Below are 27,720 nucleotides of genomic sequence, written 5' to 3'. Positions count from 1 at the left end.
GGTCATAGGTTTGAATGCTTCATCATCAGAGAGTAGCACTATTAGGAGGTGGGGCCTTGTTGCAGTAGTTGTGGAGGAAAACTTGCTTTGGGGATGGGTTTTGAGGTTTTAAATGCTCAAGCCAGGCCCAGTGTCATTGCCTGTTCCTGCTGCATGTGGATCAAAAATGTAGAACTCCCAGCTCCTTCTCCAGCACCATGTCTGCCTGCACGTTGCCATGCTTCCTGCCATGATGATGATGGACTAAACCTATGAACCTGTAAGCCAGCCCCCAGTGAAATGTTTTCCTCTGTAAGAGTTGCCTTGGTCATGGTGTCTCCTCACAACAATGCAACCCTAACTAAGACAGATGGAAACGTGGAAAAGATCTGGAAAAAAGCGAGGGGAAACCATGATCAAAATATATTGTAATATTTCAATAAAAAATAAAATTGGCAGAAAATAGCCAAACACATGGAATATATTTACTAAATATAGCAATATAATGCAGAACTGTAAAAGTACTGTTCTACATGTAACTTTTTTTTTTTTTTGGTTTTCTGTTTGTTTGTTTGTTTTGTTTTGTTGAGACAGGGTTTCTCTGTGTAGCCTTGGCTGTCCTGGACTCCCTTTGTAGACCAGGCTGACTTCGAACTCACAGCAATCCGCCTGCCTGTGCCTCCCGAGTGCTGGGATTAAAGGCATGCGCCACCACCGCCCGGCACATGTAACATTCTCATAAGAAGAACTGTAATAAGAGCAGAGTGTGTGCCAACAAGATGACTCAGCAGATTAAGGTGCTTACTCAGACTACTGAGGACCTGAGTTCAATCCTAGGAACCCACAGAGTGAAAAGGAAAGAACTGAAAACCACAAGTTATCCTCTGACTTGTACACCTGAACCACTGTATGTGTGCCCTCCCCCAACAATAAATGCAAATATAAAAAAATTAAAAAGAAAACTCCTACAGAATATCATAGATGTCATAGTTAAAACAGTGAGTATACTCAGCAAAGAAATAGTATTGAAAATTACAAGAGAGGAAAAAAAAAAAAACCAAGTCACCTCTGATGGAAAAACTATTAGAATAACAGCTGATTTCTCAAAGGAAACTTCGAAAGCCAGAAGAGCCTTGAGCAGTGGCTTCCCACAAGATTATTACAGGCAGGCTAGAATAATATACCCAACAAAACTATTCACCATAATTGAAGGAAAAAAATGTCCATGACGTAAGCACTCTAAAACAACTTATAGGCAACAAGCCAAACTGAAAAAAAGTACAGAAAGCAATATTTCAGGCTGAAGAATGAGCATCATAAAGAGACTGTGGAAAGAAATAAAAAACATAATTATTATAGCACAAAATACCACTAAGAACACAACCAAATCAACAATACAACGACCATAATTAACGCATACATTTCAGTAATAACTTCAAATATCAATGGCCTCAATTATCCAATCAAATGACACAGGCTTACCAAATAGATCGAGCAATAAAATCCATCTATGTGTTGCCCATAAGAAAGACATCAGTGTTTTAAATATATTACTGCCTTAGCAAAAAAAGAATGAACAATCAATCCAATGGGGTCAGGAGACAAATGAGCTATTAGGACATCAGTATCCTAATAGCTAATGAAATAGACTTCAAACTAAAAGTAATCAGAACACATAAAAAAGAACACTCCAGTCAAAACAAAAGGCTTTTAACTAAGAAGATATTACTATCCTAAACATATACACACCAAACTCTGAGACACCTAATTTCATTTTTTAAAAAATTTGTTTTACTACTGAAATAAGATACAGATTAACAGCAATCCATTAATAGTAGATTATTTCAATACCCCCACTTTCCCCAATAGCTGGGTCATCTGGTCAAAAAATAGAGACACATCAGAATGAACTTGACAAATACAGAATATTCCACAAAACACAAAAGAATGTACATTCTACACAGCAGCACATGGAAGCTTTTCTCGAATAGACCAATCCTGGGGCACAAAGCAAATCTTTACAATCTTGAAAAGATTGAAATAACTCCTTGTATCCTGTCTGGCCACAATGCAATAAAACTTAAAATTGACAGCAAACAGATCTCCAGTAAATATACAAAGTCACAGAGATTAAACAGCTCATTACTGAACGATGAAGGAGTCAAAGAAGGAACCAAGAAAGAAATAAAAAGTTTCCTGAAACTAAATGAAAATTAAATACACACACACACACACACACACACACACACACACACACACATACAATACAACAAAACCTCTGCGACACATTGAAGGCTTTCTTGTGAGTAAAGTGTATAGCTCTAAAGGGTCAGCACGGAAAGCAGAACAGATACATGACGTAATAATGTAGCTAAAAAAACATGACGTAATGATGTAACTAAAAAAAATAAAATAAAATAAATAAAACTTGGAAAACAAGAACAGACCAAATCCAAGTTCAGTTGATAGCAAGAATAACAAAAATCAAAGCAGAAATTGTTAAAAAAAAAAAAAAATAGAAGCAAAGAAAATAAAATTTAAGAACCAACCTATCTAACAGCTGGCTCTGCGAAGATAAACAAGACTGACAGACCCTTGGTCTAACTGGCAGAAGCAGGAGAAGGGAGACAGGGGAGGAGGAGGAGGAGGAGGAGAAAGAAACGGGGGAGGATGCAAACTAGAAGACTCAGAAATGAACAAGGAACCATCACAATTCAGAATATTATAGGTGAATTTTTTTAAAAACTGTACTCCATTAAGCAGGAAAACCTAAAAGAAATGGATGAATCTCTAAAGTCAGCCACACCTCCTAAATTAAACCAGGAAGATAACAACGTAAAGAGATTGAAATAGTAACAAACACTCTCCAGTGCCCTGATATTTCCTGGAGGGCCAAAACCCCCGAGGATGGACAGCCCAGAAACCCAGCACGGAACCAAACACCAACGGAAAAACAAGTCAATGAAACGGTTCCTAAGGATACTCTGCTGCACTCATAGATTGCCTAGCCCATTTGTCATCAGAGAGGCTTCACCCAGGAACTGATGGAAACAGCTGCAGAGCCCCACGGCCAAACATTAGGCAGAGCTTGGGCAAGTCCTGCTCAAGAAAGCGAGGAAGGACTGTAGGAGTTAAGGGGTCAAGGATACCCACAGACTCAACCAACCTGGGCCGATGAGGGCTCATAGAGACTGAACTGCCAACCACAGAGCCAACCTAGGCCCTCTGCACATCCAAGCTACAGTTGTGTAGCTTGATCTTCCTGTGGGACTCCGAACCGCGGGAGCAGGGGCTGTCTCTGACTGTGTTGCCTGCCTTTGGGACCCTTTGCTCCTTCTGGGTTGTCTCATCAAACCCTTCTTGGAGAGTAGGTAGGTACCTAGTCTTCCAGCAACTTGATATGTCATGGCTGATTGATTTCCTTGGGAGACCTGCCCTTTTCTGACGAGAACCAGAGGACGAGATGAGGATGCGGGAAGAGGAAAGGTGGGGTTAGGGAAGGGGGCACTGGGAGGAGAGGAGGGATCTTCCCTCCCCATTTGGGGGTCTACCTGAGCACAGGTAGTACACCTAAAAGCGGTATCTTTACTCAAGCTTTCCACGTTTGAAACATAACACCTGCTTCCGAGTTCAGTAGCTTTTGTGGTGCCTTGGGCGACGGGGAGTGGGGTGGGGGGGGTTGGTGAGGTCCTTAACCAGTTGCCTTCCCAGACTTGAAGCACCCACCCCCCTTATTTATTCTGTTTGGTTCTTATCGCCCCAATCAGACTCACGCCAGGGTGCATTCCAGGTGGTCAGGTCAGGTCTAATAAGCTGGGATCCAACAGGACTACCAAGACTTGGAGAGGCCCCACTAGGCTCTAGGGCCACTTCCGGGTTGGCCACATCAGCCACCCAGTTGCCTGTGGCTTCTGGAGAACTCCCTCTTGGGTGTCCTTTGCAATGAACAATGGCCACCCTCTTATATAATCAGATAGCTTCCACTATGGCTAAGATTTCTCCTCTGTTTTGATCTCTTTTCCTGCTGAGGTCCATGATCCTCTTTCCCCGTGGACGTGGGCTGCGGCAAAAGCACATCGGCTATCCACGTATATGGTGATAGCCTTGTCTTTCCCCCAGCCTAGTGCTTGAGTCAAAGCAGAGAGCTGAGCGGAGGTTCCTCTGCTTAAAGATCGTGGCCTAGATAATCTTATCCTGAGTGACCACTGCTGCCCCTGGATAGCTGATGCCGTCTTGGATGAAACTGCTTCCATCGGTGAACAATACCTCATCTGATGATATCACCAGTGGGCATCAGTAAGGCCAGGCCTGATAGACTGGATCGGGATGGTCACTTCAAGACACTCATGCAGGGGACCCTGCTTAGAGTTCATCAATGGGCCCAGCTGCCATCGGCTTAACGCCCAGGCTACTTGACATGACACTAGTCATTTCCCTTTCCTTCCCTCACCCAATGTTTCATCATCTCATTGCTTGAACTTTCTTCTCTGCCACTACAGACTTCCTGGTAGTTTTGCCTTCATACCACAATGTTTCTCTTCCTCTGAACTTATTTTTTCTTCCTTTCTTCATATATATATATATATATATATATATATATATATATATATATATATATATATATATATATACATACATATACATATACATATATATGATGTATTTATTTATTATATATACAGTATTCTGCCCGCATGTGTTCCTGCACGACAGAAAAGGTCACCAGATCTCATTTTAGATGGTTGTGAGCCACCATGTGGTTGCTGGGAGAAGAGACAGTGCTCTTAGCCTCTGAGCCATCTCTCCACACACTCTGCCTTTCTTCTTTTGTGGTTCAGTGGGATAAGGGTCCCATCCCACTGTGTACAGTTGTACCATCTCATGCACTAGCTGAAAGAACAAGCGGTGACCCCCTAGTATCAGGCAGAATGATGATCATTTTATAACTTTAACAAAAGTACCTGAGCATGATTGAATTGTTGTCACATAATATATATTGCGTTTAATTCATAGTAATATTTTTTTAAGATTTATTTATTATTATACATACAGTGCTCTGGCTTCATGTACACCTGCAAGCCAGAAGAGGGCATTGGGTCACATTATAGATGGTTATGAGCCACCATGTGGTTGCTGGGAATTGAACTCAGGACCTCTGGAGGAGCAGTCAGTGCCCTTAACCTCTGAGCCATCTCTCCAGCCCCCAATTCATAGTAATATTTTAACAAGAGCCCTAAGTTTTCACCTTGCACTCATCCAATATACGGACTGGTTAAGCCTTTTAAATACCACATTGTCTGTGTCCTCATGCAATCCTACTCACTGCCAAATCTTTATACTTACCGTTTCGGTCACGTAATATAACCACCGCTCAATTTGTGAACACTTTCCGTGTGCCCAAGCGCTAAACTAAACATTTTACTTATATGTTCTCACTCGCTCTTCCCAACAGCTCTCTGATATAGAAACTAATTTGCCTGTGGTTGGATATTTTGAGTCCAGAATCCAAACCCTTAAGCTCTAAAAATTGTAATTGAACCTTGCACCGTTCAGATCAGTCCATCCTGCTAAATTCAGAGCAATTATTTAATTTCATTCATCATAATCCTGACAACTCATGTCTGAAATAGGCCAAGTACCTCTTAGGTGCCTGTTGAACTAAACCTAATCTACACTGAGTTGTATTTGGAAGTTGTTTGCAGAGCTGTAGGATGAAGGAGTGAGATGTTACGTTGGGCGTTTTATGGTATGGTATTTATATATGGCTACTTTTATCGTGAATTGAGACAACCACTCTTGCAGCTTCCTTTAAGACAACTAGAAATGTGCCTCTGTAACCTCTCAAAAAATCCAATCCCAGTAGCATCAGTAAATACATAGAACAGAAAAGCAAACCATCTCAATCCTTAGACCTTGGGTATTTTCTCTCTCTTTTTTTTTCTCTCTTTTTTCCCCCTACTTGCTTTTTTGGTTTTTTTTTTTTTTTTTTTTTTTTTTTTTTTGGTTTTTCGAGACAGGGTTTCTCTGTGTAGCCTTGGCTGTCCCGGACTCACTTTGTATACCAGGCTGGCCTCGAACTCAAAGCGATCCGCCTGCCTCTGCCTCCCGAGGGTTATTATTATTATTTATTGTGATGTTTTTTAATCCATATGCACACATGTGCATGTGGAGGCATTATTTGTCACTATTCCCAGGAAGATGTAAACAAATCTCTACTCACCCCATATAGAGAACTGACAACAGACCGAAGTGCGGATACCACCAAAGTTCAACTTAGATTTTCTGGGGTTACCTATGAAGTTCCTGGGGTTCCAGAAGTAAGAGGTTACTTACAGGAGCAGATATGACTCAAACACAGCTACTCCACCAAAAGCCCACCCAGTGTCATTGATAAGAAACAAATGCTTGGGCCGGGCGTGGTGGTGCACGCCTTTAATCCCAGCACTCGGGAGGCAGAGGCAGGCGGATCGCTGTGAGTTCCAGGCCAGCCTGGTCTACAAAGTGAGAGAAACTGTGTCTCGAAAAACCAAAAAAAAAAAAAAAAAAAAAAAAAAAAAAAAAAAAAAAAATTAAAAAAAGAAACAAATGCTTTTGCCTGGAGCCCACTGTACAGCCTGCAAGCATCTCAACAAGCCTGGACAGTGCCCAGGCAGCTCAGCTAATCTAGACAGTTCGGCTGGTCTCTGATTCTTCTCAGCTCCCTGGTTGCTTTGTGCTTCTTCTCTGACTTTCTTCTAAGCAACTCGGTGCATCTTCTTTGCAGCTTGTCTTGTATGAGAACGACTCTTAGCTGTCTTTGTAGATGGTGGAGGGACCAAGTGGATCTGCCCTGTCTCTGGGACTTCCTGAAACTGCTTAGCGTTCCAGCAGTCCTGTTCTTGTCTTAAGAAGCCTCCTTACAAGAGGGAGTGTTTTACCTTCCCTTGGAGCAGTGGTTCTCAACCTTCCTAATGTTGCTAGCATTTACCACCACTCCTCATGTCCTGGTGACCCCCAACCGTGAAACTGTTTTTGTTGCTACTTCGTATCTGTAATTCTTGCTACTATTATGAATAGTAATGCAAATATCTGTGTTTTCTGATGGTCTTCAGTGACCCATGTGAAAGGGTTGATCAACTTCCAAAGGGGTCGTGACCCACAGGTGCACAGCATCCTATCCTTAGAGCATCCTGCTGTTCACATCTTTCTTATAAACATCCTATCCTAAAATATCCTGTTGTTTCACTTTTTCTTACAGCCTACGCATTAAGTAGTTTCCCTCCAAGGTGGAAGGTTTGACCTCAAAGAAAAAAAAAATCCTTCCACAGCAGGAGTTCAAAGGGAATCGTTTCATTCTATCCTTCTACTGTGGGACTTGTGGGGGGGAGGGGGAGGTCAAACTCAGGCATGCATGGCCAGCAGTTTTACCCAGTAAGCCATCTTGCCCGCCCCCCTCCCCCGCCCCACCCAAGTTTTTGCTTTTTATAGCCGCCATTTTGACTCTTTCTTCCCCTCTCTGTTCCAGTCTCATTGATGTCTACCTCAAGGACCTTCCAGGATTGCTTGCTTAATCTGTATGAAGAAATAATTTAGTTGTTAAGGTATATGCCATTTTCCTTCTCACTGTAGCTGACTATATTGCCCAAAGGTGATCCCCAATAAATCCCAGCCCACCAGGCTGCCCCTCAAGTCAGAACCTTTGCGCTTTAGGGCTTCCTTCTTGCTTCATATCTTCTTAGGATACAGTGTTTTTTTTCTTTCTTTTTTTTTTTTTTTTTTTTTTAGGTTTTTCGGGACAGGGTTTCTCTGTATAGCCTTGGCTGTCCTGGACTCACTTTGTAGACCAGGCTGGCCTTGAACTCACACCTGCCTCTGCCTCCTGAGTGCTGGGATTAAAGGCATGCACCACCACACTCGGCTCCGATACAGTGTTTCTAAGCAATCCTATTACTCTGGACTTCAACTGGGCTTACTATGCTAATGTCCCCCACCCACCCATCAACACTGATCTTTACACTCAGACTTTTACACAAATCCATACAATAAAAATTGTACTGTAAATTCTCACTAACACTGCTCTTAAGTATTAGCCCTTCTCATTAATATGGATGAACAGTTATAACTGCACCAATACAATGTAGTGACCAGCTCATAAAATACTAGACACTTCTACTCTGCTCCCTTGTGTTGCTGGCACTTTCAACACAAATAGCTTTCTGCGAGGCAGACAAATAGCCTCATGAAGGGGACATGTGTCAGTGAGGCATCTAACCAAGAGAATCAGTGAAGGCCCCAGTAAGCAGCTTACAGCTATTAGGTAGATAGGAGGGACATTGAGAGAGGGATATTTAGAGAGAGGGGACATTGAGAGAGAGCGTGGAGAAGAAGGGGCTCGTTAGATCTTTGGCTTTTAGCTTTTGGCTTTCTCCTCCTGGGCTGTCAGCTGAGCTAGCAAGCTTTTAGCCTTGGGCTTTTGGCTTTTGGCTTTTGGGCTTTTTCCTTCAGGACGTGAGCTGAGCAGGAAGGTCAGCTGGTGCTTTCTCTGCCTCTCTGAGCTAATAGGCTTTCAGCCCCGCATCTGGTTCCTGAGTCTTTATTGGTAAAGTTGAACAATTTGGGATTTTCATTCTTATTAATAACACGTTCAGGAGACAGAGGCAGATGAATCTCTGTGAGTTTGAGGCCAGTCTGGTCTACAAAGTGGGTTCCAGGACAGATAGGGCTACACACAGAGAAATCCAATCATTATAAATAGATAAACAAATTAAAGCCCTTTTAATTAATACAAATTTTAGTACCTAGAACAGCAGTACACAAAATCATAAGCATCTGTCCCCAAGCATGTTCTTTAGAGGCTTGTTTTTGTCTACCTAAAAACCATGTTATACAAACTCCTTGAGGAAACAAGTCTGATTTAGGGGTTGAGTTTTTCTAACACCAAACAAAGAGTTAATTGCTTTCTGTGTTCAAACACTCTCTCTGAGCCAGGCATGCTGGCACATGCCTTTAACCCCAGCACTCGGGAGGCAGAGACAGGCAAATTGCTGTGAGTTCAAAGCCAGCCTGGTCTACAAAGTGAGTCCAGGACAGCCAAGGCTACACAGAGAAACCCTGTCTCAAAAAACCAAAAAACAAACAAGCAAACAAACAAACAACACCACTCTATCTGTAGCGCATTATGTTGTTCAGAGTTGGGGACCTCAAACCAAGACTGGCTAAACAGTAAGAGAACATGCTAGTAATTTTTACTTGGACTGAAACTACCCCTATTTTTCATATTTAACTTTTTTTTTTTTTTTGGTTTTTCGAGACAGGGTTTCTCTGTGTAGCCTTGGCCATCCTGGACTCACTTTGTAGACCAGGCTGGCCTCGAACTCACAGCGATCCGCCTGTCTCTGCCTCCCGAGTGCTGGGATTAAAGGCGTGCGCCACCACACCCGGCCTCATATTTAACTTTTTGTTGATTCTTTGTGAGATTCGCACCATACATCTCAGTCCCACACATCTCCCATGCCTTAGTGTCAGCCTTCCACCATTGCAAACCCTCCCAAAACAAAATTTTAAAACACACAAACAAACAAAAAAACAAAACAAAGCATAGAAAACATCTCATCTTAGAAGCTGTAGTGTGTCACAGTGTGTCCCACAGTATACCTCTCTGTCCACAAATTTTCACTTGCAAATGTTCGTTGCAATGAGTCATTGGTCTGGTTCCAAATCTCTGGCTTCTGTCACACAATCAATATTGAACCCTCTCTGGGACTCCTCCTGGTTGTCCTGTTGTTGCCCTGTGTCACAGAGACCCTGTAGCTTTAGATCAACAGGACCAGCCCTTTCATATGCTCCGGAAGTTCATATATGAGAAAGATTAGGGGTTGGCCAACTCAAAACCGTGGTTCTGGGCCTGGAAGATAGCTGAGCTGGACAGCCTGCCAACTCTCCTTTATCTACACCATTAGGCCAAGCTCCCCAGCACTGCTCCAGCTAGGCCACTCTATGATGTCATCAGCAGGCGACAGGGTCAGCTCTCCTGTTCTCATGCCTTTGGGGCTGCCTCACTTGAGCCCATCCCTCTAGAGCCATTTTCACTGTGCTGCCCAGGTGAAGGGTGGGGCCCACGCTCCCGTTCTCACACCCACAGGACTGGCTCACTCACATCGTCACCATCAGGGCTACCCGCACTCTGTTGCCCAGGCAAGGCAGAGGGCCTGCTCTCCTGAGTGCTACAGGCAGTGAGGGGAAGGGACAGTTCACCAGCTCTCATTCCCAGGGCCAGTTCTCCTGACTACTGCAAGTGGAAAAGGGTGAGAGCAGGAAAGGCAACATTCCTGTGCCCATGCAACCTCACTGTAAATGAGTGGTGGTGCCAGCTCTCTCTCTCCCTCCCTCTCCCTCTCTCTCTCTCTCTCTCTCTCTCTCTCTCTCTCTCTCTCTCACTCTTGCCATTAGAGATGCCTCACCTGTACCCCCCTCCACCAGGCCCAGCTCTACTGTGCTGCCCAGGTGAGGTGTAGAGCCCACTGTCCTGACTGCTGCAGTTGGTGAGGGGTAGGGACAGCTCTCCTGCTCTCATGACCCCAACCCTAGCTTTCCCAACTACCAGAAGTGGTGAAAGGTAAGGGCCTATTTTTATTTTATGTAATGAAACTCCTTTCTCTTGGCTGATAATCTAAGAAAAGCATGATTGTTGTAGCAGCAAAATATCTCTCCAGCAGAGATCAAACATAATTCTCATATTCAGGGAGATGTTAGTTTGACCACAATCAGAGTTGAACCACTAGGCGGAAGGTGATCAAATAAGTGTGAGCTTATAAATGTTTTCTTTTATTCATTGCTCTATAATTTCTGATTTCCCTTGTTATGAATTTTTTAGTCAGCAAATAGATTTTCTAATTAGCTGGCATGAAGGTCAATAATAATTAAAGGCAATTTTCATTTTACAGTTGTTTTCTAACATGGGAAATTATAGCTTGTAAGCTTTGGTGAACTCTTAAAGATCTGTGTTATTAATCTTTGAAAATATTATAGTTTGCCACAGCTTTAATTCTTAAACTATGCAATCATAAACGGAAAAATCAATAATGCTGAGTCACCACTGACTTTGCCTTTATTATTACATGTCATTTAAGAGGCTTGAGTTTTTCTGTGCAGCAAATGTTTACTGAACACCTACATCTATAAGTCCCTGTGCTTCCTTCCTTCCCTGTGAGAGACATAATAATGAGTATGTTATCAGTTTTAAGGGTCACTGGCATAGGTAAAGACAACAAAAAGGATTAAAACAGAGCAGTGGAACATTTTTCTCTCTTCTTTCTTTCAGTTTCAGGAAAAAAAAAAAAAGATCAGGAAAATCAAAAGGATGCCTGAAAATAATAAAATAACACCAAGATAACAGTGGTAATTAAGGCAGAGAGTGAATCAGTTCATATTGGTATATGAATATGTAAGCAGTCATATGGATATAGTAAGTGGTGGTTTTCATGATAATACTCCCATTGTACATATATTTGAAGGCTTGTTTGGCAGTTAATAGAACTCTTTGGGAAGGATTAAGAGGTGCGGCCTTGTTGGAGGAGATGTGTTGCTGGGAGGTGGCTTCAAAGTCTCAAAGACTCATGCCATTCCCGGTTAGTTCTCTGCCTCACGCCTATTGTCCCAGTATGTAAGCTCTCAGCAACAGCTCCAGCACCATGCCGGTCTGCTGCCATGTTCCCCACCATGATGATGGTCATGGACTCTACTTGCCCTATGAAATCAAGCCCCAAATTAAATGCTTCCTTCTACAAGTGGCCATGGTCAGAGCGTCTCTTCACAGTAATAGAGAAGCAACTAAGATGGAGGTTGGTACCAGGAGTGGGATGTTGCTGTGACAGACCTGACCACGGTGGTGTTTTTTTATTGGCTTGTCTCTTTTTCTGTTTAGTTTTATTTTGTTTCTGAGGAGTGTGGGAAATGTTGGGACTTTGGGCTGGAGAAGGGCTTGAATGCTGTGAGCAGGGGCTTGGTGGGCTATCCAAGTAGGAGCTTAGAAGATAGTAGCTGTGAGAAGGGTGTGGCTCATGGATGGTCTGGTGGAGAGGTTACAGAGGAGAACAAGGTGAGCAACTAACTGGCTTAGAGACCATTCTTATGATAGTTTGGCAAAGGCTGTGGCTGCTTTTTGTCCTTGTCCTAAGAATCTGTCTGAGGCTAAATTAAAGAGTCCAGGACTAATTTCCTTGCAGCGGCTATTTCAAGACAGCCTAATGTTTTTTCTTTGGTTGGTTGGTTTTTTAATTTATTATTTATTTCATGTACATGAACACTTTATCTGAATGTACCTGCAGGCCAGAAGAGGGCACCAGATCACATTTATAGATGGTTGTGAGCCACCATGTGGTTGCTGGGAATTGAACTCACGGCCCCTGGAAGAGCGGGTGGTGCTCTTAACAACTGAGCCATCTCTCCAGCCCCAAGACAGCCTAATGTTGACTCTGTTGGTTATTACTCTTATTTCTATCTACAATAAGAACGAGCAGAGCAGAGCAGGAAAAAAAAATGTACAGTTTGAGGGGACAAGAGCATCGGGAAATTTAAAGTTGAAGCCTTGATTTCTGTGATGCCCTCGGGCTCTGTGAAGAGAAGAGGCCTAAGGAATATCCCAAGTGCTCCCAGAGAGCAACAACAAGTCAAGACTTATGCAGATTTATTCAAGGAGGGGGCCAGATCCCATCCCAAGCAGGCAGCAGAATTTATCAGCATCAGCAACATGGTTCTCAACTTTCCTAACGCTGTGACCCCTCTTTAATGCTGCTCCCCATGTTGTGGTGACCCCCGGCCATACAATTATTCCATTCCCACATCAGAACTGTAATGTTGCTACTGTTATGAATTATAATGTAAACATCTAATGTGCAGGATATCTGATGTCCTGATAACCCCTATGGAAGGGCCATTCAACCCAAGAGGTTGAGAACCACCGCTTTAGAGTCGCGAAGTAACAAAGGGCTTGTGGGATTTTCCTCTGTGGTTAAGGAATGTCACACATACCAGTGAGGCCAGGTATGTGACAAGGGAGCCCATGGCATGAAACTGTGAAAGTGAAGCCTAAGTTGTGTTGGGGACTCCAAACTATTGGAGATGCCAGAGTGGAGGGATGTCTGCCAGCGAGTGCCACCGGTAGGGAGTCGATCTAGCTCAAGAGAGAGAAGTGTATTGCAGTCAGCAAAGCTGGAAGTTTGCAGTCACCTAAGTCCTTTGAGGCCTGGCTGGGTTGTGGTCATTGTGCGATCCTGTACGTCTGCATTCCTCCCTGTTGGAATGCTAACATATGTTGAAAGTATGCAAATTGCTTTTTGACTCCATTGTAGGTCACAGTTAAGAGTGCCTTGAATCTCAGAAGCGACTAGGACTTTAGACTTAAAACTCAATTGAGACACAATGAAAAGCGAGGGGAGTTTTTTAAGTTAGACAATGAATTTCTGAATTACGTCATGGCTACAAGCTTATGGGGGCCAGGGAGTGGAATGTGGTGATTTGGATGAGAATGACTCCCATAAGCTCATAGGCTCATATTTGCATGTGCAGTCCCCAGTTGACGTGTCACTGGGAGTTGTCTTTGAGATTTCAAAAGCCTAAGCCATTACCTGTTTTCTACCTTATGACTGTTGTCTCAACATGTCACCTGTCAGCTATTGCTCCAGCACCACGCCTGTTGCCATGCTCACGGCCATGGCTGTCATGGGCTCTAGCCCTCTGAAACAGTAAGTGGTCCCCATCTCAAATGTTTTCTTCTATAAGTTGCCTTAGTAATTATGTCTTTTCACAGAAACAAAAAAAGTAAATAAGACACGATATCAGTGTTTCTGTCGGGGGGGGGGGGGGGGGGGGGGACAGAATAGCTTACTTTAGCGTTTAAGCCAAAAATAAAGTTCATTGAGTTATATTTTATAGAGTCTTGAGAAATATGAGAAAATTTTAACCAGTTTTTAAAATATCATAATGAATAAAATTTTAATACCAACTATTGGCTTTAAATTAATAAGTAAAAGATAAAATGGTGCATACATTGTTTAACTCAGTGTTTTGACCTCTAGATACAATACACACTAGAGAAATGGTCACGTTGTATGAAATTGGCAGGTTGATAGCTTCAGTATTGTTTGCAGAAGCAAAATATAGGGCAAAACAGAAGTGTCCATCAAAAGGAGAGTAAGTAAATTAATTTTAGTATGTTTGAATTATAGACTATTATATAGCAGACATTGATAATATACTAGTAATAAAATACATATATTCTATTCATATATGAGATAGATAGATAGATAGATAGATAGATAGATAGACAGACAAATGTATAAAAGCAATTGTAGGGCAGAAGGAGCAGTTATAGGAGGAATCACTTGTGCACATTGAATGAACACAGTGAGTAATGTTAATGAAGTAATCAGTTCTTCTCTTATTTCTTACTCAGTACTGTTTGTAATTTTATTCAAAGGCCAAAGAATGTTAAAGAGAAAGTCAGGCTCTAAAGATACTTTTGTAAAAGTATCTTTTTGTTGCTGCTGTTGTTATTGTTTTGTTTTGTTTTTAATATTTTTATTTAATTTTTTAATTTATGTGCGTTGGTGTGAGGGTGTCAGATCTTGGAGTTCCAGACAGTTGTGAGCTGCCATGTGGGTGCTGGGAATTGAACCCGGGTCCTTTATTAGAGCAGGCAGACAGTGCTCTTAACCGCTGAGCCATCTCTCCAGCCCATGTTTTTTTGTTTGTTTGGTTTGTTTTGTTGTTTTTGGGGTTTTTTTTTTGTTTTTTTTGTTTTTTGTTTTTTTGGTTTTTTCGAGACAGGGTTTCTCTGTTTTAGCCTTGGCCGTCCTGGACTCACTTTGTAGACCAGGCTGGCCTCAAACTCACAGCAATCCGCCCACCTCTGCCTCCCGAGTGCTGGGATTAAAGGCGTGCGCCACCACGCCCGGCGTTGTTTTGTTTTGTTTTGAGACACAGTTTCTCTGTGTAGCCTTGGCTGTCCTGGACTAATTTTGTAGACCAGGCTGGCCTCAAACTCACAGCCATCCGCCTGCCTCTGCCTCCCGAGTGCTGGGATTAAAGGCGTGCGCCACCATGCCTGGTGTAAATCTTTTATTTGACTGTTGCAGTTGTTGTCTGGGACTCTTACTGCCTCCTCCTGCTTAACCTATGCTTAGTCCTGGAAGCTTCTAGCCTCCATACAATCTAACCTAGGCCTAGAATGTTTTCAGCCTCTGAGACTCACTGCTTAATAAGCTCACTCTTACTTGTTCTTTCTGAGCTCTGGGCTGCAGGTTCGACTCAGCTGTTCAGGCTCAAACTCCTCTCCCAGCTGACTTATTCAATCTGGCTTCTCTCTCAGCCTGGGATTGCTCTGCTTGGCCTCAAATTAACTCAGCAATCTGCTCTGATCTTCTGGATCCTTCTAACCTTCTGGTTCATTCCATCTCCACCTGAGTTCTCGCTCTCTGCAACCCGTCTATTACTGTCCTGATAAAACTGCCTCCTCTCTGTAAACTGCCTCTTAAGCAGCTTCCCTTTCCTCTCTCTTCTCATGAGAGTTGGACGTAACCTAGACTATCAAATCTCCTCTGATTTGTCTCCTTTTCTGCCACTCAATTAGACATCACTTTCAAACATGGGTGCTTCCTTCTACAAACTACCTTTACCATCATTGTTTGGGATTAAAGGCCGGTATCACCACACCTGGACCTAGGCTTTTCTTTATTTGATTCTTGCTCTATACCAGGCTGGCCCTGAACTCAGATCCGTTTGCCTCTGTCTCCTGGATTAAAGGAATGTTCTTCTTCCAGCTAGGTCACACAGACCTAGAAGATCTTTGGTTGTAATCTCTTGCCATCTGGATCACATGGAACTAGGTCTTTGGATGTGCTGTCTTGCCAGAACAGCTATGGTCTGAAATAATATTTCCCTACACACCTTCTTGTTGAACAGGGTCTGGCCTTCACTAGGGCTGAGATATGAGTAGGCATGATGTGCATACTGACACCAAGCTCATCCTTGGAAGGAGAGGAAAGTCCAGGAATCTGGATGTCACCTCTCTTCTTCCCTACTCTGGGTATGTTCAGATCTATTACAGTTCAGGTGCTGGTTGTGTGGGTATGTGTGTTGGAAGTTGGTCTGATGTGTTTTGATGCTAATTTGCTTGCTGCTTTTTAATGCGCCCCCAAAGATTGCTGTGTAAACTTGCCTAAAAACTTATTCCTGTTTGACCAATAAAGCTGATACACCTGGGAAGACAAATGGGATGTGTGTGGCTAAGATTCAGGAGATTTAGAAGACAGAGAGGTTCTTGGGAAAGGAAGCAGTCAGAAACCAGAAGAGGATCTTGGGAAAGAGATGGGGGGTTCGGAAGAGGGGGGCCGGGAGGAGGACGCCTCTGCCATGGGTTAGGTGGAATAAGAAATGTTAGCTGGCCAGGCGTGGTGGCGCACGCCTTTAATCCCAGCACTCAGGAGGCAGAGGCAGGCGGATTGCTGCGAGTTCGAGGCCAGCCTGGTCTACAAAGTGAGTCCAGGATGGCCAAGGCTACACAGAGAAACCCTGTCTCAAAAAAAAAAAAAAGGTAGCTGAAGAAAACTCCCCAAAGTCAAGTAGTGCGCAAACCACCAAGAGCCTTTATTCTGCAGAGAATTCCAGCATGCTGGGGTCATTTACTCATACAAAATGATGACAACCATGACCAAAGGCACACAGGCCTTTTTATAGAGAACTAGGGGACTTCTAAGAGAATGTGCTACCTTCTAATTTGATTGGGTAGACTAAGGGACAATCACGGCTCAGATTGTTCCTGCACACAGTCTTTCTGGGACCAGGAGCATCCTGTTACATGACTCAAACTGGGATTGGCTGGTACCAGCCAGTGTCTGTATGTGACTTCTGTCATGGGACTTTTAGCAATGTCTGACCCTCTCAGAAGCACATGGCCAGCATGGATGGAGGGTTTGTGTTGGGGACGGTAGGCCATATGGCCAATGTTCAGCCATCTTGTCAGAGCCTAGGTTCCTATTTCTCCAGCAGTCTGTCATTTACCAGAAACCAGCTGACCCTGTCGTGGTTCTGCAGTTAGACTAAAGATAAGATTTAGAGGGAGCCACCCAGTTGTAGTTTAGCAGTTAGAGTAGAAAAAGATAGCAAAATATTCGGTGTGACAGAACATTGTGACCTGCTTGGAATTCCTCGAGTCTTGAGATAGCCTGCCCCTGGGTTGCCACAACAATATGCTTCCCTGCCCCCTGCCTTATAAAATCTTCCACCTGAACAATAAAGTTTGAGAGCTTGATCAAAGACTTGCTCTTCTTCTTCGTGTCTTGTGTTCTGTCCCTATACAGGAGAATTCTCCTCCCAAGAGTTAGTCGAACCCCGGCAGGCCAGGTCAGGTTTGGCCCGGATGAAGAACATTGGCAAATAATTGGGATTATGGATGGGAGGTAGCTCGATAGAAATTATTAGAAGCAGATGGCATGGGATGGGGGCAGGATGATTGGAAGACAGTCCTGCCCCAGGTGAACCAAGGCTATTTTAAAATATAACAGGTGTCTATGTTTTTATTGATTAATATCAGATTAGAAAATACCACCACAATATAGGGCTAATAATAAATATTTATTAGACCCTACCCTTAACCACAACATATGTGTCTTTTTATGCTCTTCGTGAGATTATAATGAGCCTAAGGTTGTACAGAATGTGTGCATGGTGTCTACACCAGATTAAGCAACCTGATGATGCCTCTGCCCTTCTTCATCCTACAAATGGACATTTATGATAATGGATAACTGGGTGGCAGCTGCTGTGGGCATGTGGTTATCAGCACCCAGTCTTTAATTTTTTTGCAAGTCTCAACAGACATGCCAGGACAAGAAGGTATCATCAATTTGGGGGCTCAGTCTGGTGACAGTAATAATACTATTAATTTTGTCTAGATATGTGTTTATAAATACAAAAAATAAATAAAATTTTAATGGAAGCTAGAAGGACATATATTAAATTTATAGGTGGGGGAGGAAAGGAAATGAATTGAGTATATAAAGACTCCAAGTTATCCTTATTGTTTTATCTTCCATGTTACAAAAGATAAACATAACCAAATTGTAATAGTCAAGAATTCTTGATGGTTATTTATGATTGTGTGTTTTACAAGTCCATGTAAACACAAGAACAAGAAATGTCTTGTTCTTAAAATATGTTTTCAGAGTTTGTTTTAATTCCACCCAGTTTCTCCTCATCTAGTCTGTGACTATACCCACAATGTATATAGGATTTAAAAAGTGAAGCTTCAGCCAGGCGTGGTGGCGCATGCCTATAATCCCAGCACTCGGGAGGCAGAGACTGGTGGATGGCTGTGAGTTCGAGGCCAGCCTGGTCTACAAAGTGAGTCCAGGACAGCCAAGGCTACACAGAGAGATCTTGTCTCGAAAAACAAAAAAACAACAACAACAAAAAGTGAAGCTTCTTAGACTGAGAATTGTCTGTATTTTGTAGTAAAATTAATATAGATTGAATTATATATGCTTATGTGAATATAATCTACAAGTAACAGGAACTAACCAATTCATAAGACTGTCACCAGAAACTCCTTTAAGGATTTGGGCCAATGGCTGAGCACTTAAGCACCTCCTGCACAAAAAAAAGTGTTGGAGTTTGGATCCCCATGATTTCTGTAAGTTCCAAGTGGGCATGGTGACCCACCTGTAATTCCAGCATTGACGGTGGAGAAAGAGGATCTCTGGTACAAAATGGCTAGTGGGGCTTAGTTTAATGAAGAGACTTTGACTCAAGAGAGTAAGGCAGAAGAGAATTTGAAGGTTTCCAACACCACCTCTGTCCCTACACACGTGCATTCTCACACTTGGGAGCACACGTGCACACCACGTACATACACATGAAAAAAAAGAAAAGGAAAAAGAAACCTAGCAAAGTATCACCTTTGTTCTCAAAATCCAGATCCGTGTGAGTCCTGTAAATGATCCAATGGCCAAGAAGTAAATAACAACACATGATATGCTTATGTTGAAATGGTAGGAGAAGCTGTCCAAATGTAAGCTATGCATTGAGATTTTTAAGTATTAGCAAATGTAAGATAGTAATGAAAATTCCTTTAATTCTGGGAGTTTTCATAGTAATAAAGAGCATATGGAAGTCAGTTTACTACTATGTGTTTTCATAGAGTCCATGTGTGAATATCAAAATGAACCATTCAGTGATTTCACTGCTAGAGAAATAGGCCAGGAAAATGCTTTAGTGTGTGATGATGGCCCTAAAATGTAGTTCTGGCATTTTGCACTTTTCTGACTTTAAAAGCTTCCTAAGCAGATATTTACAAATGCATATCGTGTATCTTGTATGGTGGAATGAAGCCCTATAGCCATTTCAGTTTATCAAATAGATAAAGTAATTTTTTAAAAAACATTATGTACCTAATTAAACCAAGCAGCAATATATACTCATGGTTATTGTAAAGGCTACCCACTTACAGACTAATTTTCTGTTTTATTATGTGCTTAAATGCCAGGGACTTGAACCAGCAAAAACTAACCACATTGTGTAAATACAAAACACTAAGACTGCAGCCCTGAAGAAACCCTTTCTAATTATTACAGCTATTATTTAGCAATCAACGCACACAGGCAGCATACAAAGCCCTTCCCAGTGGATTTACACAGTTAGCATCAGAAGTAAGATATTAGCATCAATGAGCCATTGCAATATCTGCTTTTTATCATGGTCTCAAATTGCCCAAGAATCTTTTTCATATGTGTGTTTCCCTCCTACTAGGAATATTCTTTAGGAAAACTAATAAGAGCAAAGAAAACTCTAGGATGCAGGGAAAAAAATATCAGCAATAGTATACCACTCAAACTCGTCCTGTCTCCCCACACCCTCTGAGTAGATTATATTTGGATAATACAGATAAAGATACAGATAGATGTGTAATCATGTTGCATAGTGTGTATGTGGTGCATGCGTTCAATGCATGTGTGTGCCTGGCCTGGTCTGTTGGTACCTCCAGAGGTAGGCTTAGTTCTAGTAACAATTTAAATACAAAGTACTAAAAATGTACACGTGTGTGTGTGTGTGTGTGTGTGTGTGTGTGTGTGTGTGTGTGTGTGTGTAGAGCCTGAGTGCCAGAAGAGGGCACCAGATCTCATTATAGATGGTTGTGAACCACCATGTGGTTGCTGGGAATTGAACTCAGGACCTCTGGAAGAGCAGCCAGTGCTCTTAACAACTGAGCCATCTCTCCAACCTCTGAACCACCTTCTTATTTCCTGAAGGTCCTGACTCTGCTGGCTGTGGTGGTTGCAGAGACCGCCCCCCGACCCTCCAATCCTCCATTCCTAGGACAGCTTTCTAGCATGAGTAATCGGAATCAAAATCAGGTCCCAGTGCTTTCACAGCATAAACTTGACCAACTGAGCAAACTTTCCAGCCTCTGCCTTCCTATTTTGTGAGCACATTGATAAGAATTTATGTTGGCTCTTCTTCAAAGCTTTGGTAAAATGTGGTTTGTTTTGTTTTGTTTTAACCCTGTTTTTTGTTTGTTTGTTTGTTTGTTGTTTTTAGGAAGATGTAAAGTTCACGGAAGTGCCTTCATGCAAGTTAGAATTAGTTCTTCCAACCATTTCTCCTTCACAACAGAAGCATTTTTTGTGTGACGCTATAAAATCTGAAACAAATTGAGTAAGCACTATAGTCGAGGGGAAGCACTGTGCATAACTTTACTTCTGTTCAGCGCCACCCAAGAGCCATGATTGTGGCAGAACCTTTCTAAAATAGACATCAGTGTTTGTCTCTGTTATGTCTCATAGAAAATCTTACTGAGTTCTCCTACATTATTGTGCACTAGAAATCAAGTGTCATGTCTAAAATACAAAACCACCTTTTTCCCCCCTTTGGGGACAAAATAAACAAGGGATTTTCAATAGTACCTTTGAATGTACAGTAATTTTAAAGACAATTATAACAAAATCATTATGTAGGATGTGGCTCTATGCTAACACTATAACATCAATATATAATTAGATTTATGGAAGGACACATAAAATTTATACCTTCTAAGAACAAAGGTAACATTTTGGATATGTTCCCAAAGACTTTGATCAAGCAAAAGACACGTTCACTTGTAAGCTGGATACTCAACAATGTGCCAATGTTTGAGTGTCTCTTGCACGACTTTTTTGTGTGCTAAAATTTGTCGTCCTCAGGACAACAGCATCTTACAAAATAAAATCATTACCTTCTCAGCATTTCCAATAGTAGTGTATAGTCACCTTTCAGTAGTAGTGTATTCTATTGTGGTGGTCCTTTGTGATCGTTTTGTTGTTGTTGTTGTTGTTATATATTTTTTATTAATATTTATTATGTATACAGTTCTCTGCCTCCATGTTCACCTCCACGCCAGAAGAGGGCATCAGATCACATTATAGATGGCTGTGAGCCACCATGTGGTTGCTGGGAATTGAACTCATGACCTCTAGAAGAGCAGACAGTGCTCTTAACCTCTGAGCCATCTCTCCAGCCCCCCCTTTGTGATCGTTTGTACTGATTGTCATTTGACACAATCTAGAGTCACCAAGAAGACAAACTGCTACGGATGGCTGTGAGAGATTGTCTAGAGTCATGCTAATGAATGTGACAAGGGCCTCCTTAAAAGTGAACGGCATCGCCAGTTGTGGTGGCACACGCAGAGGCAGGTGGATCGCTGTGAGTTTGAGGCCAGCCTGGTCTACAAAGTGAGTCCAGGACAGCCAAGGCTACACAGAGAGACCCTGTCTCAAAAAGCTAAAAAATAAAATAAAATAAAATAAAATAAAAGTGAACTGCATCATGCCAGAAAAGGGAGAAAAGGCGCTGAGAGTCATGATTCCTTGTTCTTTCTACTTCTTGACTGGGGAAACCATGTGACCAGCTATCTTATGCTCCTGCCTCCATGACCTCCCAGTCATGATGGTCCATATCCTTGAACTGTGAAAATAAAGCCTAGCTTCCTTCTGTCAGCTGCTTGTGTCTGGTATTTTCCTACCTAAGTATAAAGTAACTATGAATGGTAACTCTCGTTGTTATTTTATTTTTTAATGAAAACTATGCTGGGGATGGGCTATATGGCCAATGTTCAGCCATCTTGTCAGAGCCTAGGTCCCTATTTCTCCAGCAGTCTGACATTTACCAGACACCAGCTGACCCTGTCGTGGTTCGGCAGTTAGACTAAAGGTAAGATTTAGAGGGAGCCCCCCTGTTGTAGTTTAGCAGTTAGAGTAGATAAAGATAGCAAAATATTCGGTGTGGCAGGATGTTGTGACCTGCTTGGAATTCCTCACATCTTGAGATAGCCTGCAGCTGGGTTGCCATAGCAATATGCTTCCCTGCCCCCTGCCTTGTAAACCCTCTGTGAAATTTCTCAATAAACAGGGTTTGATCAGAATGCAGACTTGCCCCCTTCTTCGGGTCTAGTGTTTTGTCTCTATACAGGAAAATTTTCCTCCCGAGCGTTAGTCAAACCCCGGCGGGCCAGGACAAAACTATATGTAACATAGAGTCAACTTGGGAAGAGGGAGCCTCAATGAAGGAAGTGCCTAGATCAAACTGGCCTGTGGTCATGTCTATAAGGGATTGATGGAGGAGGACTCAGTCCTCTGTGGACAATACTATCCCTGGACGGTTGGGCATGGGGTGTATAAAGAAACTAATTAAATGATCCTGAGAAAGGTCTAACAAGCAGTATTCCTCCATGAGTTCTTCTTGAAGTACCTGCCTTGAGCTCCTGCCTTCACCTCCTTCAGTGACAAACTGGGGCCAGGAAATATAAAGCAAAATAAAATCCTTCCTTCTCCACATTGCTTTAGGTCAGAATGTTTTATCCCATCAACAGAAAGGAAACTAGAGTCGTAAAACAGACTATGATTCCCAAAGCTTTAGTACTAACAAGATTTTGCTATTTGAAAATCCAATCTGTGGCATATTTCCATTGCAATGAAATGAATGTAGATGCTATATAAGTATTTTAGTCTTTCTGTTTAAAAAGTATGTATTATTGCCGGGCGTGGTGGTGCATGCCTTTAATCCCAGCACTTGGGAGGCAGAGGCAGGTGGATCGCTGTGAGTTTGAGGCCAGCCTGGTCTACAGAGTGAGTCCAGGACAGCCAAGGCTACACAGAGAAATCCTGTCTCGAAAAACCAAAAAAAAAAAAAAAAAAAGTATGTATTATTATAAATGCCTGTGGGGGGAGGGGTGGCTGTCAGGAGCTCCACAAGGAGACTATCAAGGCTGGAGATTCTGGACCAGTGGATTCCTGCACAAACTGATGCACCAACCAAGGACACTGCGCAGAGAACCTAGCCCCCCTGTTCAGATATAGTTGATGGACAGCTCATTCTCCACGTGGGGAATGGGATGGGGGTGGGGGTGCCTGCCTCTGACACCAACTCTGGTGCCCTCGATTTGATCACTGCCCCTCGGCGGAGATGCCCTGTGGAAACACAGAGAAAGGGGGTGCAGGCTATCCAGATGAGACCTGATAGGCTGTGGTCAGATTCGGGGGGAAGAAGACCCCACCTGTCAGAGGTCTAGGGGAGGGGAATAGGGCAGAAGAGGGAGGAAGGGTGGGAAAAGGAAGGTAAGAGTGAGGGGATTACAATCAAGATGTAATGTGAATAAATTATAATTGAAAAAAGTGGGGGAGGTAAGATAATGGAGATGTTAACACTCCATGGTAGAAGAGGTAGGAAGAAAATCACTGGACCCACCCTTGGAATTCTGGCTCTTATGCCTTCTTACCTTATCTACCAGACAGCTGTAAGTGATTTTGCTGTTTTAATTGAAAATCCCAGATTGTTCTACTTTACCAATAAACACTGAGGAGCCAGATGCTGTGGTGAAAAACCTGCTAGCTCAGAGAGGCAGAGAAAGCACCAGCTGAACTTTTTACTCAGCTCACATCCCAATGGAGAAGGCCCATTGGGCTCACAGCCCAGGAGGAAAAGGCCAAAGAACCCAAGGCCAAAGGCTTGCTAGCTCAACGCTCAAAAAGCCAAAGGCCAAGGAGCTGAGGAGCGCAAGAGCTAGAGAGCTAAAGAGCCCTTCGACTGCTACAGGCTGTCTTTAATACCCCTCAACTCAAACTCGCTCCTACTCTTTAATCCCTGTCAGCTGGTTTCCTGCTCTGCTTCTTGACCTAGGGTTAAATTTATTAAATCCTGTGTAGAGAAAACTCTTGGATAAAAGGTGCTTGTTAAGGCTCAACCATGCCAAACAAAAGACAGGTTTTCACAATTCACAATCTCAGGGATCACATTGGGATAAAAGACAGGTTTTTACAGTTCACAATTGCAGGGATCACGTTGGGGTCAAATATCCTGCCACATGATTTGGGAGTATTGAGTAGATAGGAAGTAGAAGGTTTACCTGAAAGCTGGACTCCATGATGTAGTCCCTATGACGTCATCATAGGATGGGACTGTGTAACGATGCAGCTGTTCATGGGGCTTGCATTGTTTGTATTGAGCAAGTTGGATCTATATATTTATAAATATAGAATGGAGCCATGAATTTGAGAGAGACCGAGGAAGTGCACATGGGAGGAGGTTGGGGGTAGGAAAGGAGTGGATAGTATAATTATTTTATAGTCTTAAAAAATGTAAATTTTACAGTAATAAGAAGATGAACTTCCTAGGTGCTTTTCTTCCTGATCTAAGTAAGGGCTTTTGTTTTTCCTCCTGGGGGACTCCAAAGTTTAGTTTGTGGTGCATTGTTAAATAGAGAACACCATTTTTATAAGCCTTAAACGAAACACTTACAGGCACTTGTTTGACTTCATATAAATTTTCTTTTACAGCAGGGCATGGTGGCACACTCCTGTAATCCCAGCACTTGGGAGGAAGAGGCAAGTACATCTTGTCTACAAAGTGCATCCAGGACAGCCACAGCTCTATTACACAGAGAAACCTTGTCATGAAAAAAAATTTTTTAATGTGTTTTCTTTTATATCACAATAATAAACATGTAATAAAAATAATATTAATGAAGGTTTGCATTCTAAAAACTTTTAAGTTCCCTTAAAGGACTCTTTCTGTACTTTAAGCATAGATACTTTAATGGAGTGCTGCTGCTCTCTTCATAATTGCCAGAAATTGGAAAAAGCCTAGATGTCTCTCAACAGAAGAATAGATATAGTAAATGCAATACATTAAAACAGCCATTAAGGGCTGGAGAGATGGCTCAGTGGTTAAGAGCACTGTCTGCTCTTCCAGAGGTCCTGAGTTCAATTCCCAGCAACCACATGGTGGCTCACAACCATCTGTAATGTGACCTGATGTCTTCTGACCTTCAGGTGTACATGCAGGCAGAGCTCTGTTTATATAATAATAAATAAATCTTTAAAAAAAAACAGCCATTAAAAAATTATGAAATTACCAAGTGGGTGGATGGAACTAGAAAACAAAAAAACCATCCTGAGTGAGGTATCCCAGAAAGACAGATATGGTATGTACTCACTTACATGTGGATATTGGCTGTTAAGTCAATGATAACTGAGCTACAATCCATAGAGCCACAGAGGTTAGGTATAGAGTACGGAACTGGGGGGGGGGGGGATGGCAGAGCTTAAGAGAGGGAAAGAATAGATAGTTTTGGATGGCTAATGACAGACTGGAACGCAAGGGTCAAGTGAGGAGGTAGGAGGAAGAGGAGAATGAGGGAAGGAATATAAGGAGAAACATCTTAAATTAAGGGATATCTGAACGGTATTATGGAAACCTAATACACTAGAAACTTCTTAAAATACGTATGCACATACAAAGGCAATCTAATTGAAATTGTCAAATATTGGGGGATGCAGAGCCCCCAACCACCCATCTATTATAAATAAATAAAGCTTCCAGTCTCAGGATGGGATACCATCTAATTGAGTTGTTTGCCTAATGAGTCCCTTGAAAATCCACAAACAACCCAGGCTGTTGCCAAGACTATAGATAGGTTGCTCTCCCCAAACTGACAGCAACGGCCCATTGCTGGAGACAACTGCCGCACAGCTCACTAAAAAACAGAGAGATCAAGCTGCTGCCTACACAGAACCTTGACATAAGCATCACCCCGGCCACAAAAGCCTTTGACCTACAATGCTCTCCTGCCTGAAGGATAAACAAATGCTATGGTGGCACAAAACTTGTGGGAGTAACCGACCATTATCTGATTTGACTTGAGGCCTACTCTATGAGATGGAACCCATACCTGACACTGCTTGGGTGACCAAGAGCCTGAGACTGGATAGCCCAGAGACTGAGGCTAAAACCCAAATACTACAACAACAAACAACAAAAAGCGGCGATAAAATGATTCCTAATGACATTCTGCTGTGACTATAGACCAGTGACTTAGTCATCATCAGTGGGGCTTCCTCCTACAGCAGATGGGAACAAACATGGAGACCCACAGGCAGACAGAAGGTAAGGAGTGAGACCTGGGAACACTCAGTCTGAAAAACAAAGTCTTATCAGCTTCCTCCCTTCAGGGCACAGGGAGTGCTGGCTGCTGAAGAGGGCCGTGGAAAGAATGTAAGAGCCTGAGGGTGTGGAGGACTCAAGAAAACAAGGCCCTCTAAACCAACAGGGGCAAAGCTCATGTGAACTCTCAGAGACTGCAGCAGCACGCACAGCGCCTACACTGGTCTGTACCAGGTCCTTTGTGTAAATATTAAGGCTTCCACTTTAGTGTTTTAGTGTTCAAATAAGTGGGTCTTTGTTTCTTTGTACCTTGTCTTGGGCTCTTTTCCTTCTGTTTGTCTTGTCTAATTCCAGTGTGTTAGCTTTCTTTCTTTCTTTCTTTCCCTTGGTTTGGTTTGGTTTGGTTTGGTTTGGCTTGGTTTGGCTTGGTTTGGTTTGGTTTGGTTTTGGAAACAGGGTTTCTCTGCGTAGCCTTGGCTGTCCCGGACTCACTTTGCAGACCTGGCTGGCCTGGAACTCACAGAGATCCTCCTGCCTCTGACTCCCAGAGGGCTGGGATTACAGACATGCTCCCACCGTGCCCAGCCTTAATTTTCATTTTAATATATATTACATTAGATTAGTCCCTGAGAAGCCCATTTCTTTTCTAATGAGAGACAGAGAGTGGATCCAGATGGGAGGCTGGGAGAGAGGTGGGAGGGGGGAGGGGGAGGGGAAAGGGGTGGGAACTGGGAATACAGGAAGGGGACGGATAATTAGCATATATTTGTGAGGGAGGAAACTATTTTCAATAAAAAGAAAAACAAAACAAAAAGAGTAGTTAAACTTCTTTCAAACAGGAAAGACAAATGTATTCTTATGTATTTAACTTTCTGTGTGTGTGACAGCACCCCACCCCTAAGAGCCCAGCTCTGCATTGTTCTGAGAAGGAAGATTCTGCAGATAGTCACGTCAGAGGCTCTGGTCACCTGAGGCTTCTTCGTAGACTCCCACTGCTCCAGCCTCCCGGACTTACCTGAGGCTGCTGTGAGGGCGACTGCTTCATACCACACCCTCCAAGCCTTTGTTGAAACAGGACTGTTCTGCCTCTGTATCCATTGTCCAAGACGTGCTACTCCAGAGACCTCCCAGCGCTGGGACTCCTGCTGCTCCCATACTCTTTTTCAGAAGCCTGCTCTCCGCACACTTCTTCTGCAAGGCCCTCAGAGAACTTATCCAGCTGTAATGCCCACTGTAACCCCTTCCCTGGCTCCCCAAAACCTGCCAAGGACTCGTAGCTATAACACCACTTTTCTT

The 27,720-nt window shown here is 42.8% G+C and overlaps 2 long non-coding RNA genes across 3 annotated transcripts in view; one reads left to right on the top strand and one right to left on the bottom strand.

Annotated features, from left to right (window-relative positions):
- The window catches only part of LOC311585240, a 14,776-nt gene extending 11,305 nt beyond the window's left edge, over window positions 1-3,471 (bottom strand). Inside the window, exon 1 of one of the 2 annotated variants that reach the window (XR_014775156.1) lies at window positions 3,359-3,471. This is a non-coding gene — a long non-coding RNA (uncharacterized lncRNA). Of the gene's footprint in view, window positions 1-3,145; window positions 3,300-3,358 lie in introns of those variants that run through there. The other variant, XR_014775157.1, reaches the window with a different exon arrangement.
- Window positions 3,250-27,720, top strand: LOC311585241. The gene is made up of 3 exons (XR_014775158.1): window positions 3,250-3,350; window positions 26,493-26,647; window positions 27,312-27,720. It is a non-coding gene; the product is annotated as an uncharacterized lncRNA (long non-coding RNA).

Source organism: Acomys minous (assembly GCF_964271855.1).
Source record: "Acomys minous genome assembly, chromosome: 15".
NCBI lineage: Eukaryota > Metazoa > Chordata > Mammalia > Rodentia > Muridae > Acomys > Acomys minous.
This window is presented reverse-complemented; position numbering and strand designations above follow the sequence as displayed.